Below are 17076 nucleotides of genomic sequence, written 5' to 3' on the forward strand. Positions count from 1 at the left end.
GTACCAGGAAACAATCCAATTGAAATTCACAATATCCAGTCCTGCTGAAAAGAGCCGTCAAATCTTAAGCCAGAAATATAGAAATCTTGATATGGTGGTTTCCTTGCCTGTTGGTTGATGCTTCTGTCCAAAAATTACTGATGATTACTGATTTGAGCCTATATGTACAATTATGATCGTGATTGGATATGAGCAGTGATCCTTGTCCTCAGGGTTTATCGTTCTGTATGTTTTAGATCAGAAAAAAATACAGAACAGGGGACTTTGTCTGTATTTCACTCTGAATTAGTGAAAGTCCTGAATGATTTAAAACTGTTTTCAAAAACACTACAACTGTCATGTTATCCACCCATAAAAGTACAGTCAAATTAATTAAAATCCCTAAATTAAAGTATTGTATTTTCACCTAGGATCAATGTGTGTGCAAAATTCTCATCTGAACTATATCTAATTTTTCAAGCTGAGTTAGGCGTTCAGCATGTTATTTGTGGCTGATAAAAACAAAGGAGATTATCTGTCAAATGATTGATTTTAAACCAAGAAGCTCACAGTGTAATTGCTCATATCACTGTGTCTATAGCCATCTTATAAATGTAATTAATGGGAACTCATAAAATCTTTTCTTATTTCAACAATTGCTATTCAGTAGCAAATAAAATTCCAAAGATATGGCTACCTGAAAGAATCGGCCCCTTTTCTACTGTCTGTTGTGCATTTTTAGAAGGTTCTATTCCCGGTAACACCCAGCAGTGTTGTAATAAAACCTTTTGATCAGAGCAAGAGGTAAGAGTCTCGTAATCTCCCCCCTACCTTTCACAGGATTTAAATGGCACAAACAGAGGCAGGTCTACCTTCGTCACTCTGCTCAGTGGGGATAATACACAGGGGGGCCTGATTAAAAGGATAGCAAGCACACACAAACCCTGAAGTTTCACAAGATGGCATATGGCAAGGGAGCATACGGGTAAAAATATCCTTAAAAACAAACCAATAGCCAAATGTTTCATATCCAAGATTACCGAGTGATGTCTTCCTTCAATCGGGAGAGGTTGGCCTTATCGATTAAGACTTTTGACAGGATAAACAACAAGCTATTCACACTGAGCATATGGTATACTGTCAGTATCAGTGAAACAAAATTATTTTGGTGTTGACTACACTGTTCACACAAATCTTATAAATTCTTCATGCAAAGTTCCTATGGATTTGAGCTCAGGAATTTGTGATAATCCCTCCCAAATATATTCTTTATATCCCTAAGCCACCTGTAACCAACTGAATGGCATGCTTTACGCCGTTGTCCATTTTGAAGACCCGGTTTTTTGTCCAAGTTTCGAATTGGTTTCAATACAATCTTTTCCTTTTTTCTGAGACCAGTACACAGATTTCATATAAAAACACTTTTATCATGAAGTCAGAAAACAGTCTCCTTCCAGAACTGTATAAAGGCTTGGCGTCATTGTGGTGTTTATATGTGCATATAATAGTCAGCAACTTGGATGTGGTGCGTTTAAGAGGTTGCCTTAAACGTCTGATTCTATTTAAAAGAAATGTGGTGAAATAACAAATTAGAAGCTGACTAAGCAATGTTGCCATCCGAGCTTTTCCAAATGGTTTAAAGGGCTAGTGATCTTAGTGTATGTAAATTTATGACTTTGAAACATTAATCTTTAAAACAAAGTCAAAAGGTTTTCTGACTTCATTCTGCAGACTTATTAAGATATTGCATCTCCATATACTATAAAGTTAAGATATTAGTTCAACTGTATAGAAGACAAAAATGTTTATTGTGAGAAAGCAACATATGGTGAGCTACTATGTGCCATAAAAACATCTATTTTTACATTATAAAGTCAAAGTAACTGAAATTTTCACAGCTACCACGATGTGCTTTCTAGGCTGTTTTTGAAGTGAAGAAAATGACAGTTCAAGTGCTAACAGCATATGTTCCCTCCTCGGGAAATCGACCCAACCCAAAGTCAGACGCTCGGTTTCCCCATGAGCTTCTCTGCTGCTGCCATTAGCAGCACCTGCCAAGGTACAGAGGACATGATCATTTTGTCCTCCACGTCAGCTATGTTCATCCTCAATACTGCTCCTTTGAGAGTCTCAGTGAAAACACATCAAACAACATCAACCCCCTGAGCAGTGGAGCACTATGAGAAAATCCCTCCCCTTGTTTATCATGCAGCTGTGTCCCACTGAGTGGACAGGGTCTGACTGGAAACTGAAGGACTAACATCATAGGAAGCTCTGCCCACAAATTACTAAATTATCCAAAGTGAATCTCTTGAATTCATATATTTAATTATGGTTTTTTTTATATTTATACTAAAGCTACCATAAGTAGTTTTACCTTTGACCACATGCAACTATTACTTTTAGGCCACCAGTTTTTCAGCCAAACCCTTTTCTTTGCAAATAGATTTTACCCAAAGTTAAAAGACAACTTGAAATGGCTTAAAATTTAGTGCCAAAAAGCAGTATTTGTTCCAATGTTATTTTAACTAAGTATTCAAAACTGAGTGCTGTATTAATTAAATCACCAATCACTTGAAAGCTGCAGCTTATAATGGTCACATAGGTTAAAGTCTGACAAGAAACATTCTCTTATGATGTTGGCCTCACAAATTTTCCAGGAATCTAACTATATCTCACAGGGTTGAATGAAAAGTATGCTGCGAGACCAAAAAACGTGGGAGAAATTGAAACAGAGGCAGAGTCAAGAGCGAGACATCCTAAGCAACGCAGACAACAACTCATGAAGAACGAAAAGCAGTCGAACAATGACAGAGACACACAGACACCAAAACATTTCACATACACTTTGACTTTTCAATTTTATCCTTTCTGTGTGATGCTGTCAGGAGCCAGCTCCCCTGAGGGAGAAAGAGAGACAGGCAGCCAGAGAGAGTAACAATGCAGGCAGAGAGAAAAGGTGAGAGGGAGATTTTCTCTGCTTAGTGAGTCATAGAGAGAGAGCTCAAGAGAGAATATTGCTCCCTTCGCCTTGGAGAATGATGGACGACTGTCCTTAACGAGGACAAAATTAGGTTGGGGTCTCTTAGGACATGCACATCTCTCACACACAGGGACAGCACTTCTCCCTTTCCACCATTATTCTGGCTAATTAGAGGATTACATTAGCAGGAACCAATAACAGGAAGCCATTCAACCCCAGCTAATACTTGTAGCCATTAGGAGGTATAATTTGTGCTGGTATGACATGAGCACTGTAGAGATGTAGCCTCTGAACAGAGCTGCAGACATGCACTACTTTACTGTTACTTAAACCCTTTGAATCATCCTGTGTTGATTCTCTAACACAGGATGCCACCAGTAATTTAATTTTGGATGGGTGTGCTATATATATATATATTCCAATTATGACTCATTGCATACATGACATGATGGCCATACAGCAACAACATTTCTGTTATATTTATGATCTGGATTTATTTTTTCAGCAACTGTCATTGCATTTACAGTTATGTGCAAAAAATAGTGTATTTAAGAAGGTTTTAAATCCATTAAATAAGACTATTGCTTAAAGACTTGAGTTTTACACAGAGACAGGAATTTTAGTGAGACAGTCGAATAACATTTGCTGTTTGTCATTTCAGCTGCTCAACGTCGGTGCTCTGCTGTTGTGCAGTAACCTTTTCATGCTGTGTGCAGAACAAAATCAGATTGCAAATGCAATTATTTTTCACTCACTATTCAATCCCAATAACATGCGGTTCGTTACTCCAGATTTTACATGGCAGTATAAATCGAGCTGCTTGTTGGATATTTCCTATGGCATAACAGAATTGTAATTTCACCACCATAAAAATCCACCAGCATTATATGATAAATGCTTTACCCCCCAACTTCACTAGATATTCATAAAACGGAAATAGGTCTCCAGGTTGATTACACATCTATGTATCCAAATCACGTCTGATGGCTTTCTATTGCTATTGATTGATGTGGGTTAAGGGTTCTAATCAATACTTTTTTTCTTAGGCCTAATTTAACCCCTGAACAATGGCAAACATATTTTTATCTTTCAATATTGTTAAATAATCAACAATTTTCTTAAAATGTTTGAAAAAATAACTGGTGCAAACAACTGGCACAGCTTGTCTTATATGGTAATAATTACACCATTAGATATATAAATATGCATCTGCGTTCAAAACAAAAATTATTAAACAAGATTTTAACCTGATAATGTCTCATAGATTTAAAACTAACAACAAATGTAATATTAAAATGTTCAGAGAGTAATAATTACACTACAATAAGTGAGGCGCAGAGAAGAGACAAACACATTCAACAGCTTTTGGTCTGTGTGACACAATAGTCATCTAGAGCAATAAAATTTGAGAGTCTGAAGTCTTTGTTTTTGTGACTTAAGTGTCTGATTCACGAGTCATTTCCTGTGGTCACCATTTATTTATTTGTTTTTGGTGCAGAGATTAGTGATCGTAGACAACTGTATTTTTGTGAATTCAGAGAAGAATGTAAAAAATATATATATATATTTGACTTTTCAACTGTTTGGTCATCAGACAGGGACAATCAATTGAACAGCATCGACCAGTTTCTCAGTGCATATATAACATTTAGAATAATCATCCCCACAAATAAGGTAAAAAGTGCAGAAACGTAAATTGTGGTTTGAGCTGTAAAGGAGAAAGTTGGGGTCAGTCTTTACACTCCTAAGTTGTTGACATACTATATCTGTATATCTAATTTTATACGACATTATCATGTCACTGTAGGAATAATGTCCTGCAGCATCTGGCAAAGTAAGATTTAAAGCACTCCTCTTATGATATACTTAGACTGTGATACTTTTCTAAACTTCATCTTACTCCCACAGTTTGTTATGATAGCCGTCTAATGGATGTCAATGAAAAGGTAACAATAAATAATAAGATTGCTGACCGGTATGTGAGAAGAAGTTTGGCGAACTGTGGAAGGAGTCTTATTGCAAATATCAGACGGTGGTTGGAAACATGTGTGTGCCTGGTTTTTCTGCATGTTTATTCTCTCTAAGCGTTTGTTTCTCTGTGTGCAATTTTTACCTTATGAAGTGTAAACGTTAAAGAACGCCTCACAAAAACAACATTAAAACTCACTTTGTCTTTCAAGAAATAAAACAAATAAGACCATAAATAAAATCTAGTGTAAATACTCAAGGACATTCCACCCGGCAATTTCTGCAGGAACTCCCCTCGGGGCTATTAGATCTTGCATTGAGAAAAGTTTGTACAATGCCTCGTGCTCTTCATTTTAACTTTAGCCGAGCAAAACTGTGTGGATAGTTATGGTCTTGTACAGAAGTTCACTCATTTAAAGTGCTGCTCTGATAGACATGCACAGACTCATGTTGCTATCTTTTTGGCAGATGTTACATGCAAACACTCATTTCTGCAATCAAAACTGGATTTGGGGCTCCACTTCCCCCAACCGACAGCCATCCAGCCTTAAAAATGCCAAAGCATAATCAATGCAATTTCACAAAGACACATGCCATCTCTCTCTGCCTTCCCAAACAGATGGGAACAATGCTGCAGAAAGAGGAAGAAGCAACATTCCTGCTGTTTATCTAGTCATCTGATCTGGCCAGCGAGTCATGTGTCAGAGCAGAGTTAGAGGCTTGGCAGGACGCTTTGGGCCAACGTATTCTGTTATGTTTTCAGAATCCAAGCCTATTTTTTAATAGCACCCTTTGTTATAATCTGAATTGGGTGCTCACATTCATAAATTTGTCAAAAATATCTCTTAAATTTAGACAATGTTCAAAAAAGCTGTAAATGTGCTGAATTCAATGTTCAGTGTTTTGAAAAACTGCTATTTATACGTCTTGCTGTGCATTAATAGCTATCCCACGGAGGATGGTACCAAGTCAAGTATCGCATTCTGGAGCGAAGGTCAACAGTTTAATTGGAAGTGCAAATTATGTTCACAAGTAATCCCAAAGTGGATTGAGCCATGGGTAAAGTGAATGTGCACATTGCAAGAGTGTGTGCATTTAGCAAAAGGCAAGGAAAGAGTTCCAATGTATTTTTAGACCTGCACGTGTAGCCAAGCTCCGACTTTTATTACCACAGCATTGTTTTTAGTCCTCAAAGCCTTTTTCAGTCACACCAGTTCAGCGGTATGCTTGTGATTCAGCTAAACTACCACTGCCAATTTTTTTTTTTTCTGTAAGAAAAGAGTAAACATTGATTTGATGACTATGGCTCCCATCTGTTGGCTTAACAGTGAGCATTCCCCCCCTCTTTCTGTCCATGCTGTTTTCATTCGTCATCTCTCTCTCTTTCTCTCTCTTCCCTTGTTATTCCCAATCTGCTGCAGGCTGATAGTCTGCAAAGAGTACCCTGTCATTGTATTCCCCTCGCAGCCACACTTACCCTTGCAGAGCAGACACAAGCTCTCATCATTGATCTTTCTCTGTGTCTCTGAGAGGCAAAAAGTGATGCAGCATATCTTATAATCGTCAACATCCGAACGAGTCAGATGTTGAAGCCGGATTCGATGCAGATGCTGCTAAGTGGAGCCGAATGGAGTGGGTTATCGGTGCAAAGAGCAGGGGGCGAAACTGAACCTTTTAGCTGTGTCACGGGCCAGTGGAACTACACATCCACAATGGCACAGTGTTCGTATCTTAGATACTTGTCAGTTCGAGTTCACAAGCCAAATGACCCCGTTAGCTATGCCTGATATTTCTTGGCATGGATAAAACTAAGCCTACATTAAGGCATTGTTGAAAATAATTTCTCCTCATCGTCAAGACTGGAATAATTCAACATTCTTAACATGATACTTTTATAAATGTATAATACTAACCGCTCAATTCAATAGTGTCACAATAAAAGCTGTTCAGCAAGACGTGTTCTTGATCCTGTCTGGTTGCACCCTTAAGTGACACTCACAAACACATTTTCTGCCAATGTCAAGGTCTGGAAATTTATCTGTGGGTGGGACAGAGTTCCAGGGTGTTGGATCTATGCAAATATTTGCACTGCAAGATTAGGTGTGTTGACTCTGTGGCAGGTCCAGCCAACCCTGATGCAACATTGCAGCTGCTGCGGATAGCACTGGCATCTCAACCGTTCAGAATGTCCTCAAGTTATCTGTTTTTGTATGAAGGACTGACCTTCATTAGTGTGTTTCTCCCCTATTTCTTGAAAGTAAGGATATGGCCATAGGGCTTTTCTCTTTTTCTATTGTTTTTATCACCCTAGAGAATACAAGATGTTCAGGAGTTTGTTTTTCTGGTTCTTTCCATTTCTACATAAGTGTTTTCCAAACTTCATTTGATTTTTATTAAAGTCAAAAATTTGCATTAAAGTAGATAGTGGTGGTTGATTTGTTTATATATTGAAAATTGAGGGCGTTCTGAGCATCCATGCATTGAAGGGAAGATTCCTTAATGATTCAAAATGTTTGCTTTAACGCTTTTCCCAGCAAAAAGCCCGTCATTCCATTAATTTTGTCAAATGATTTTTGAATAATTATGTGGCACAAAAATGTGATGCTTTACTCATGGTCAAAATGTCCCTACGGAGACATTTGTTTCTATCTAACAGTCAGGAGTGGAGGTGAATGAAAGTAGGGAGACAGAGTGTGTGTGTGTGTGTGTGTGTGTGTGTGTGTGTGTGTGTGTGTGTGTGTGTGTGTGTGTGTGTGTGTGTGTGTGCTGCTTTACAGAAGGATTGTCTTGGTTATTCACTGGGTTTCAACAATAAATAGAGCTGGTTAAAGAAGCTAACAAGACTAGCGATCGCTCTTTACATTGACTCTAAAAATGCACCAATGAGGCATTTAACAGCCAATACCGACCAACACTTTTATTTCTTTTTTTATGGAAAAGAAAGAAATATGCAGTGCAAACAGAAGGAACAACCAACCAACCACAAATAAAAGCAGGTGAAGATAAGATTTGCATAGTATGCAACAGAACAACATACCACTTGTTTGCTGGAGGTGGATGTGTTGATGTTTTTCATAAAATCGATTTTGAACCCAGTTAAATTTTCATAGCGACCTGTGCCGTGTTAACCTCACCTCTGGCAAGTGCCAATAAATTCTAAGAATGACAAAAAATAAATTCATACACAAGACGTCCTCTGAATGTCTAACTGACTTTATCAAGTTGTGTCTGTTAATGCTGGGACAGATCCAACCTAGTAAGAGATAAAGCCTATTAGAGCAACCAATACATTTCAATTTTCTAATAAGGGATGACCAATCATAAATTTGTTACCACTTGAAACAGGAAATGCAAAAAAGGGAAAACATTCACAACACGTCTTTTATGTATTTTTCATATTATGTAAAATCACATCTTTTGAGCTTTGTATCAAGTTATAATGTTACACCATCATTAAAAACATGCCCAACGTGCTGCTTTAATTATTTCATGCTTGTTTGAGAAATCCTAGAATCTCCCATGGTAACTATGCAGGCGTGTCTCAGTGTTTGCTGCAACAAAGCATCGCCTAGTTTCACAAAGCTCATCCTTGGAGTTGCAATCTCCAGCAGAGCTTCCTCCTCACTGAGTGCCGGAAGGAGCAGGAGCTTCTTAAAGAGACAGAGGCCCAATTTCAAGCTGTCAAATTTTAAAGTCAACTTTCTTTAAAGTTAAGGTTGATTTATGTCGTATTTTTATCACCGAAGGTAAAATTGTTATTTGATTGTTCTATAAAATAACACTATGCGTCTGCAAAACACATAATACCTCTCGTTTAACAAAAAGAAAAAAACCTGTATTGCCTAATTAAATGGGCTTTTCAGAACACAATGGGTTTGAATTGAATTTGGAATGATTTGTTTTCAGTATAACTGGATATAAATCAAACCACTTTGTCTTGTAAAGTGCCCTGCAATTAAATTAGTTATAATTTTGTGCTATATGAGCAAATCAAATTGAAAATCATTGACTAAACAGTGTTTTTGAAGCAAACCAACATGAAAACGATCCCATATAATTTAAAGGAAAAAAAAAGATAAAAACATAAAATGCATCTAATGTCAAGTTAGTATTAGGAGTGCTATTGATTTTTTCCCCCCCTAAAGTTTATTAGACAAACATCTAACCCATTAGACAGTAAGAAGATCCCAGGTTATTAGTCGGAAGGAGAGCTCATGCAGATGATTGAAGCTACTACTGAAGGAGGTTCTCTGGGTTCTGCTTGTAGCTGTCTGGCTAGCAAGAGGCTGTATCAGCCCATGTTTCAAACAAACTTCATAGTACTTTATCAGTAACACAAGGCAGCACATAACTGTTAACGGGGGAAATGGAATAATTCTTCACAAAAACATGAACAGTCCAGTGTGCTTATTTAGCCCCCCTCACTCTGATTATGTTACTAAATAAAAGGTAGTGCAATCAATCAACAATCACAATATAAATAATCGGTTTCTCCTACAAAATTAAAGGAACAAACATCATGAAGAGGAAGGAATATAGCAAACAAGTCAGAGATTAAGTTGTGAGGGCGTTTTAAGGTACAAATAAATATTATTCCAAACACAAAAGACATTATGGAGCGCTGGCTAGTTGAGCATCTGAATACAGTTCTACCAAGTTATAAATGTCTACCAAGCTAATGGGCCCAGTGAGGACATATTTAATCAGAGAAAGAGCCAACGTGCCTTCGGTAACTGGAAGAGCTGCAGGACCAATTGATTAGTGCATCCCTAAAATCAACAGAGAAACATGGGGCAGCAACATCCTTTAGGGATGCTATTCTTTGGATAATTTAGTTGATCAGAACATCAATAGAAGTAATCCTGGGAGAAAATCGTTTTAAGGCAGAAAGCACTTACATAAATGCCCAAAACCTTGTAAAAGTTTGCACAATTTTCCCAAATGATGTCAAGCACGATTGACATTTACTATTTTGGCATTATTTAAATACAACATGCCTCAAACATGCTTTAAATATTTATCAACTCAAAAAATTTACCCTTTCTACGCAAGATGCAACAATATGAAACTCTTCTCATTGCAAAGACGTCCAAGTTATAAGATTACCTTCAGCAAAAACACTTAGTCATAATGTCTAAGATGATCTGTTCAATACACAAGCAAAACAAGAAAATGAAAATGGTATACATTATAATTGTATTCATTTTATTTATTCACCCACCCTCAGGACAGAGTTTCACCTCCATAAATACCCATAGCAATGCACCGTGTGCTCAAGGAGGAAATATTGGCCTAATTTATCAACAGGTCAACATACTGACCCACCTACAGAGGAGATACTTTTTTTAATATATGAATATAAGATTTTTTTTTAACTAACCAAACACTGATGCAATCATATTTCCCTCATTCGTCGCCTCATTGTAGTAAAAAGGCTGCTTTCCACAAACCAAGCACAATTTTATTCCCTGCTTAAAATAAATAAACACTCAAAGCACGTAGCAATTAATCAGAAATAGCATTCATGCTACACACCATTAATGTAGATTACATCATTAATTCCAAACGCATTACAGAGCGCAATCACATCTCAACTTCAGCAGACCGAGCTTGGCACGGGGGAGTATACAGAGGCATACAGCAGCAACAGCTCTCATGCAACCTACTTATCAGTGCATAATGTCTGGCAGTGGATCAGCAAATGTTGCACATCACCCTCACATGAATGAGACTGAGAAAAATTTGCTTTGTTGCTTTCGTCATTCAGTACAAATGTAATAAACAGTGTGTTGTTTCCAGCATGTTTAATGCTGAAAAGCAAAAAGCACAATAATTAGTTAATGGGGCCTCTGGAAAAAGAGTGAGTAAGATCAGATGGAAAGTAGAGCATTTTAGCCATAGAGGCAGGATGAAGATCTATGTTACATCCATATTATACATATGTTTTAATCAGATGATGAGTGACGCAGACTGGGTTCTATGGTAAGCCATAATAGAAAAAATTAATGTTGCAGAAGTGGAAAGGAGCCCGTTAGTCAATTGTTACCAGATGGCTTGAAGCCCTAACCAGGACTAAGGGGAAATAAAACAAGTTCTCACCAGTTCAGCATTAATATTTTTCAGCGGGAGAGGTTCATGTCTCAGCCTGGAAGACACAGGAAAAAAAAGGGACACTGTAAGATTCGTAGGGACTTTCACAAATCGCATTAGCCCATATCTGGTCAGGCTTACAATCGCAATAAGCAACGATAGATAGATGATGCATCCTGGTATTATGTCTTGCCAAAGAAAACACAAAGGGCAGACCTGACAGACTCAAAGTCTGTAATTTAACGTGTTTTTAACTCCAACACTGAGTATATCAGTTGGTGTGCCAGGCTGCTCGTCTGCTGGCCTTTTCCTCCAGCTGGCTGTCAGAGCTTCTACAGTCCAAGATCCTTTAGCAAGGTGTTAACACATCCATAAGGACGACTGGCAAATTTTTCAAGCTTCTGCTGAGAAAAAACTACTCTGATGATGCGCTACACTGGATTTGTGCCAGTGAGCAGCATGCCAAGATTTTCACACTTATTGTGGTCTGGAACCAATGTTTATACTGATACATGGGCGTACTTTTACAACATGATGAAAACAGAATCACAATTTACAGCTCTTACTGTGAAAGAAATGTCACATTTCCTGGCAAAGACCCAGTTTTGAAGCATAATCCATACATTTCCAAAAGGTTATTCTGGACCCAAGTTGGTACAAGTTTCCACCATCTAGCCGATTTAAATATATGCTAAACATTTTTTAAAAAAACTTCCATTTTTGTGAAACAAAAAATACTGGCATCAAAACAAACCATGGCATGATGTCACCATGTGAGCAGTTACCGTAGGTGCAAAACCCACATAGCTTGATTCCTCCACACGGTTTCTGCAATTGTTGCCAAACATCTTTTGTCTTATATGTATTAATATCTTGAAAACTTCCTGGCTGATTTGTTAGTTTTCTGGGTAGCTCACAGACTTTCAACAGCGTTGAAGTTAAACCTTATGGAAGATCATCCCCCAAGCTTCAGTTCAGCTGTCTGAACACATTTTAAAAAAGCCTGCTTCTATGCATTTTTAATAATCTTTTGTACTTCTTGGTTTTAAGTTTCAACCATAAGTATGGAAAGAAAAGATGATTAAGAAGTTCAAGCACAACCACTGAGGCTCAAATATGAAAATTCAAGTGTAAATCTCTGATATATCCTTTCACTCATTGTGGCATTTATCAAAAAGAAATAAGTTTGGTGATGACCTAAAACAAGAGTAGTTAGGTTTCCTTTAGCTTCAGATAGTAAGAAAAAATATATGTATTTTTATTCAGTGCATGTATTCTTTTGTTTTCAATATCTGAGATTTCATATTATAAATTTAACTCGGATGGTTAACCAAAAAAAACAACCAAATACTCAACTTTTGCATTATCTTTAAAGCCATATCTAAGATGCCATTCATGTGTATGGCAATATTTTGACTATTCATAACTATAATTTAGTTAAAATGCATTTTATTTATTTTTATTTTATTTCGACATATATATTCATATGCATACTTAAGACATTCACAAAATGCAAATTGGGAAGGCTCGATAAAGCCGCATAGAATAAATATTAAAATTAACCCGAGTTGTCAAAGGTGAGCCTGATTTGACTGAGCGCTCCAACTCATAAAAGAAGCAGTGCAATATATAAACGAGGAGAGGAAATGAGCAATAGAGCATCTCCTGTAAAGTAAACTGCCATAAAGTGGAATTCAATTTAAGTGCCACCAGTAGAAAAACTTCCTGGCGAGCAAATCAATAAAATGTTGGCAAGCTCACAATAAAGTAACCACTGAAAAAAATTATTTCTCATCTTTTACGGAACATATCCCTTAAAGGCATGTTATAGTACAAGCTCTAAAATACCTTTCAATATTTCTCAGTTGCCTTTTCATCAGTAAACCCTGCCTCTAAGTTGTACTGTTTAGCTTGTAGGCGACTCAAACAGTAAGTATTGCTAATATGATTGGCTCAGTGGAGACGGAAACGACCAAACTGCAATAATTGTTCAATCTGTACTGCTGTAAATTTGGTTAGATTGCATCACCGCCTACTTTGTTGCACTCCAATTTGATATATCTCTACCCTGATGTGCTGGAGATATTACTTTCTCTTTACTGTATAGATACAAGATGCATATTTGTAATCACATCAGTCAGATGGCAATTGACAAAAAAAAAACAAAAAAAAAAAAAAAACAACAAAACACAGGAAATATTTAAACTAACCAGATCATGCTGCAAGCAGAAAAAATTTAAATGAGCAAATCTAGAGAAGATCTAACGTGAGCAAGACTTTCAGCAGATAACAGGAAGGCCGAATGGAGAAAAGCAAAGTTGAGATGTCATCCTTTTGAGTTGTAAACCTCAGTCTTTGCAGCCATTTGGAAATCTCAGGAATAAAGTAAAAATAAACATTCTTCAAGGGAGAAATAAAGTCAGCTGTGCTAATAATGGTACTTGCTAGTATAAGAGGGTGAAGGCCAGTTTAAAAGGTCAAAGTTGTTACCATTTTAGCATTGTTTCACAATGTTAAAATCTTGTTTTTCCTGCAACTGCTCCGTCTCTCTTTTTCTCCCTCTCTCTCACACACAGACTGTGATGTCAGCTCTGCTTATGATATAAATAATTAATCAGTGCTCACATCAAGTGAAGCAAAGTAGTATATTCAAATCCAAAACGCATGGAACAAGATGTTCAGTGAATCCAAAACACTCTCAAAGGCATTATATACATTAGAGAAAAAAAAAAACAATTATGCTATCTGCTCTGAACAATAAAAGAATAGAATAAAAACACATGAATGCCCTCAGCTAGCTTTTAAGCTCCTTAGTCTACTTCTATTCATCAAAATGCCTCCCAGTCTGGCTTTAAGCCACAGGTAAGGGATTGGTATTGTGTGTGAGAGCGTAATGTTTGCCTCTGTAATCACCGGCGAAACATTCACGTGGCAAAGTCAATATCTCTGAGAACAATTTGTTTTCCTTCACATAATCATGCCAGACTTCCTCCAGGTAGAGGAGGACGCGCGCGCTTTTGGAGGCTGGCAAGTGGGAGACCGTTTTCAATTTTACAAATAATGGCCACTGACACGCTCTGCGCAACTTGATTAAAAGCCTGTTGCCGAAAACGACATTTACGACCCTCTGTAGTGCACCTGTGAGCTGAAGTTTACGAGCGGGGAATCGGGTCCCTCTGCAAATATGGCTTATGGCTCATAATATATAGGTGGACACAGCAAATTGGACACAACATGTGGAGAAGTCCTTTAGATGTCCTCTGCGATCGTTCATCAGTTAATTTTAGGCAGCTGCCAAGCCGGGTCAAAATGACGCAGTGTGCTCTATTTGCAGAGCAAATAGACAAATGGAGTTACCTGCTACGCATTTCTGGACAAATAGGACCTTACCTTCAGCTTGGATGGAGAGAGGAACTCTGTTTTCTCATTAACTGAAAATGAAAACAGCGATGACTATGGTTCTGGCATCAATAAATAAATTAATCTTCCCTGAACTAAACATGCTCCAAATAATAATATGAAACCAACTGAAGATAAAGCCTAATCATTTAATGAATGCAGAGAAAATAAAGAATAAAAGTTAGGGACATGTGGTCTGATGTGTACATGGAAAGAATCAAACCTACATCTGAACCAGAAAAGAGAAAATGGAATGTACAGAACATTTTTCTCTCGTATGTTTGTAGAGTTGTTAAAAAAAATAAAATAAAAAAAGATAAGGATCAAGTGGACAGACCTTAAAAAAGTCGGTGTAGTCCAAGGCCAAGAAAAAAAAAGATTTCTAGTTATCTGTACAATTAAAGTGAGTAAAGTCCTCTTTTTCTGTCGTCCTCCCTCAGGATAATAGAGGATGTGGTGGACAATAGTTTTAGTTTTTGTTCAGCTATGTGGAGTATAGAGAGTGCAGCGCTGCCTCTACACCACCTGTTCCTGTGTACTGACTAACACAGCAAGAGCAGAAAAAAGAAGGCTCCCACATTTTTGTCTCACTTAAAAAAAAATGTAATTTGGAAATATTTACCTTTGCAAAATCCATGTAAAGTCATGACTTGAAACCTAAAGGAGTGGCACTAGCCACTTTTAATGTGGTGTTATTTCGAAATTGCATCTGTCTAGAACCTCCATGTAACTGCAGTGATTAATGTTGTAGTACTTTTATAGATTTAGGAATAAGTGTTTTTTTCTGCTTCAAATGAAAATAGATGCCTTTTTGTTTAAAGTTTACATGTAAATGAGTATTTCACAGCTTACCACATAAGCCAATTGCTACATCTCAAAAATTAACCTGTTGTTCCTCAACCAATAGCTTGCTGGTTAAACTCAACCTGAAAATAGCCACGAACATGTGTTCAAATGAAAAGGAGCCTCTTCCTTGTAGTTGCAGCAGCAGCAGCAGCAGCCTGGGATGGATGCACAGCAGCTGCACAGTCCTGACTCATTAAGGAGTCTTGGGGCAATTTCTGCAGGATATATTATTATTTAATCACATTTCCAACGGCTCGACTGACAGTAAACACAGAGAGGAAGTAAAGTAGGAGCTTCGTGTGTGTGTATATGTCAGAAGTAACCCGGGCTCCGTGTGTCCATTAGTTGTCCCTGCCTGAGTGCGCTGTGCTTGTCGTCCCTCTGCTCTGTCCCGCTACAGCTAGCATCTCTGGCTAGCCTCCCAGGCGCTGGAAACATCAATAAACCCCCGCATTTCACTTCAGTTTCAACCCACAGCGGCTCTCCGTCATATTTACCTGGAAGAGGGACCAATTCCGCAGAGTGCGACCAGAGTAAACCCGAGACGTCCCCGCTAAATGTCCGTTTTAATGCGTCTTGCTAGCTAGCTGCGCGATGCTACGGTCTCCAGCGGTGAGTGTGACAGTTGGACGGACGGAGGCTGAGCCGCGTCTGAATGGGGGGGAGCGGGATGTGGAGGGAGCCTCGCGCGGCCGGTGTGATGGAGTTCAAGTGAAGGATACATCATCCGCCTCGGGTTTTAAATTCAACACTTTAACGCGGCAGACGACACCATAACTCTGAGTGTTATAACAGCCTCAAAAAAAAAAAAAAAAATTTCGGAAAAGCCTCGTTTGTTCCTTACGTGATTTCGGCGGCGGACGTTGGGCTGTAATCCGTCGGCGGACAGAGACGTTGCGTAGCAGAGTCCTGCTGGGGATTTCTCTTTCTCTCTCTTTTTTTCACTCTGTCTGCCAGTGTGTCCTCCAGCTGATGCTCTATCCCGTCTCCCCAGCCTGCCGGAGCGTCCCGGTGCTCTTGTAGCACTCGCCCTCCAGTGGAGAACGCTTTGATTAGGGGAGCCTCTTCTGATAGGCAGCGCGCTCCCCCCTCCCCGTCCTTCACCCACAACCGACACCGAAAGACTGAATGAGCGAGTCTCTGACAGGAGAGTGAGTCATCCAGCAGAACCACATCCAGCTCCTCCCTCTGTTTCTAACAGCTGACTACTGTAGCCTCCATACGCGGGTAAAAAAAAACAAAACAAACAGAGCCTCCCTCTCCTCCCTTTGTGAAGTCAGTCACACGCTACTCTGTGAAGCCACCAGTGGGACTGAATGCATGTAAATCTACCAGCTGTTCTCTTCAGCATCTTCAATCCCCTCTGCACTGCAACACTCCAAACTCATTCTGGGGAAACCTAAGGTGTTCCTAACCATAAAGGATGTGTCACAGCACATGTTTTGCTCTCAGTGGGGTTATGAAATAGGACTATGTCCAATTGTTTAACATCACCCTGATAGTTCAGTGTGTTAATCTTGCTGATAGAGATTTATCCAAATCCTATATTTTGGAGGAATATTTGGAGAATTGGCTGTGCATGTAAATATTCTTCTTCCAACTTCTTTGTTTTCATTTATTATCTACTGCGGGCCATCTCGCCCAGTGCCCCACATCAACGTGAGAACATGTTTACCTGTAGGTGAGGTGTAAATAAAAGGCCATTCTGAGACAAAGTTTTCGGAATTTGAATTTTCTCTCATTTGCAGATTAAAGAGAACTCGCAACTTGTGGTCCCAAGAAAATAAAACCAAAATAAAACCCAGCTGTAT

The 17076-nt window shown here is 38.5% G+C and overlaps 1 protein-coding gene across 5 annotated transcripts in view; it reads right to left on the reverse strand.

The window, feature by feature from the left end:
• LOC129369014 (1-phosphatidylinositol 4,5-bisphosphate phosphodiesterase beta-4-like) overlaps nucleotides 1–16523 on the reverse strand; it is a 59303-nt gene extending 42780 nt beyond the window's left edge. For 2 of the 5 annotated variants that reach the window (XM_055044269.1, XM_055044264.1), the window contains exons 1-2: nucleotides 16110–16523; nucleotides 11030–11075 (exon numbers count right to left, since the gene is read on the reverse strand). The gene's annotated coding sequence lies outside the window, so the exon portion shown is untranslated. Of the gene's footprint in view, nucleotides 1–11029; nucleotides 11076–15762; nucleotides 16047–16109 lie in introns of those variants that run through there. The other 3 variants (XM_055044266.1, XM_055044265.1, XM_055044268.1) reach the window with 3 other exon arrangements.
• Nucleotides 16524–17076: the final 553 nt, after the last annotated feature.

The sequence above is a fragment of the Poeciliopsis prolifica genome, unplaced genomic scaffold, assembly GCF_027474105.1.
Source record: "Poeciliopsis prolifica strain line A6 unplaced genomic scaffold, Auburn_PproV2 SCAFFOLD020, whole genome shotgun sequence".
Classification (NCBI taxonomy): domain Eukaryota; kingdom Metazoa; phylum Chordata; class Actinopteri; order Cyprinodontiformes; family Poeciliidae; genus Poeciliopsis; species Poeciliopsis prolifica.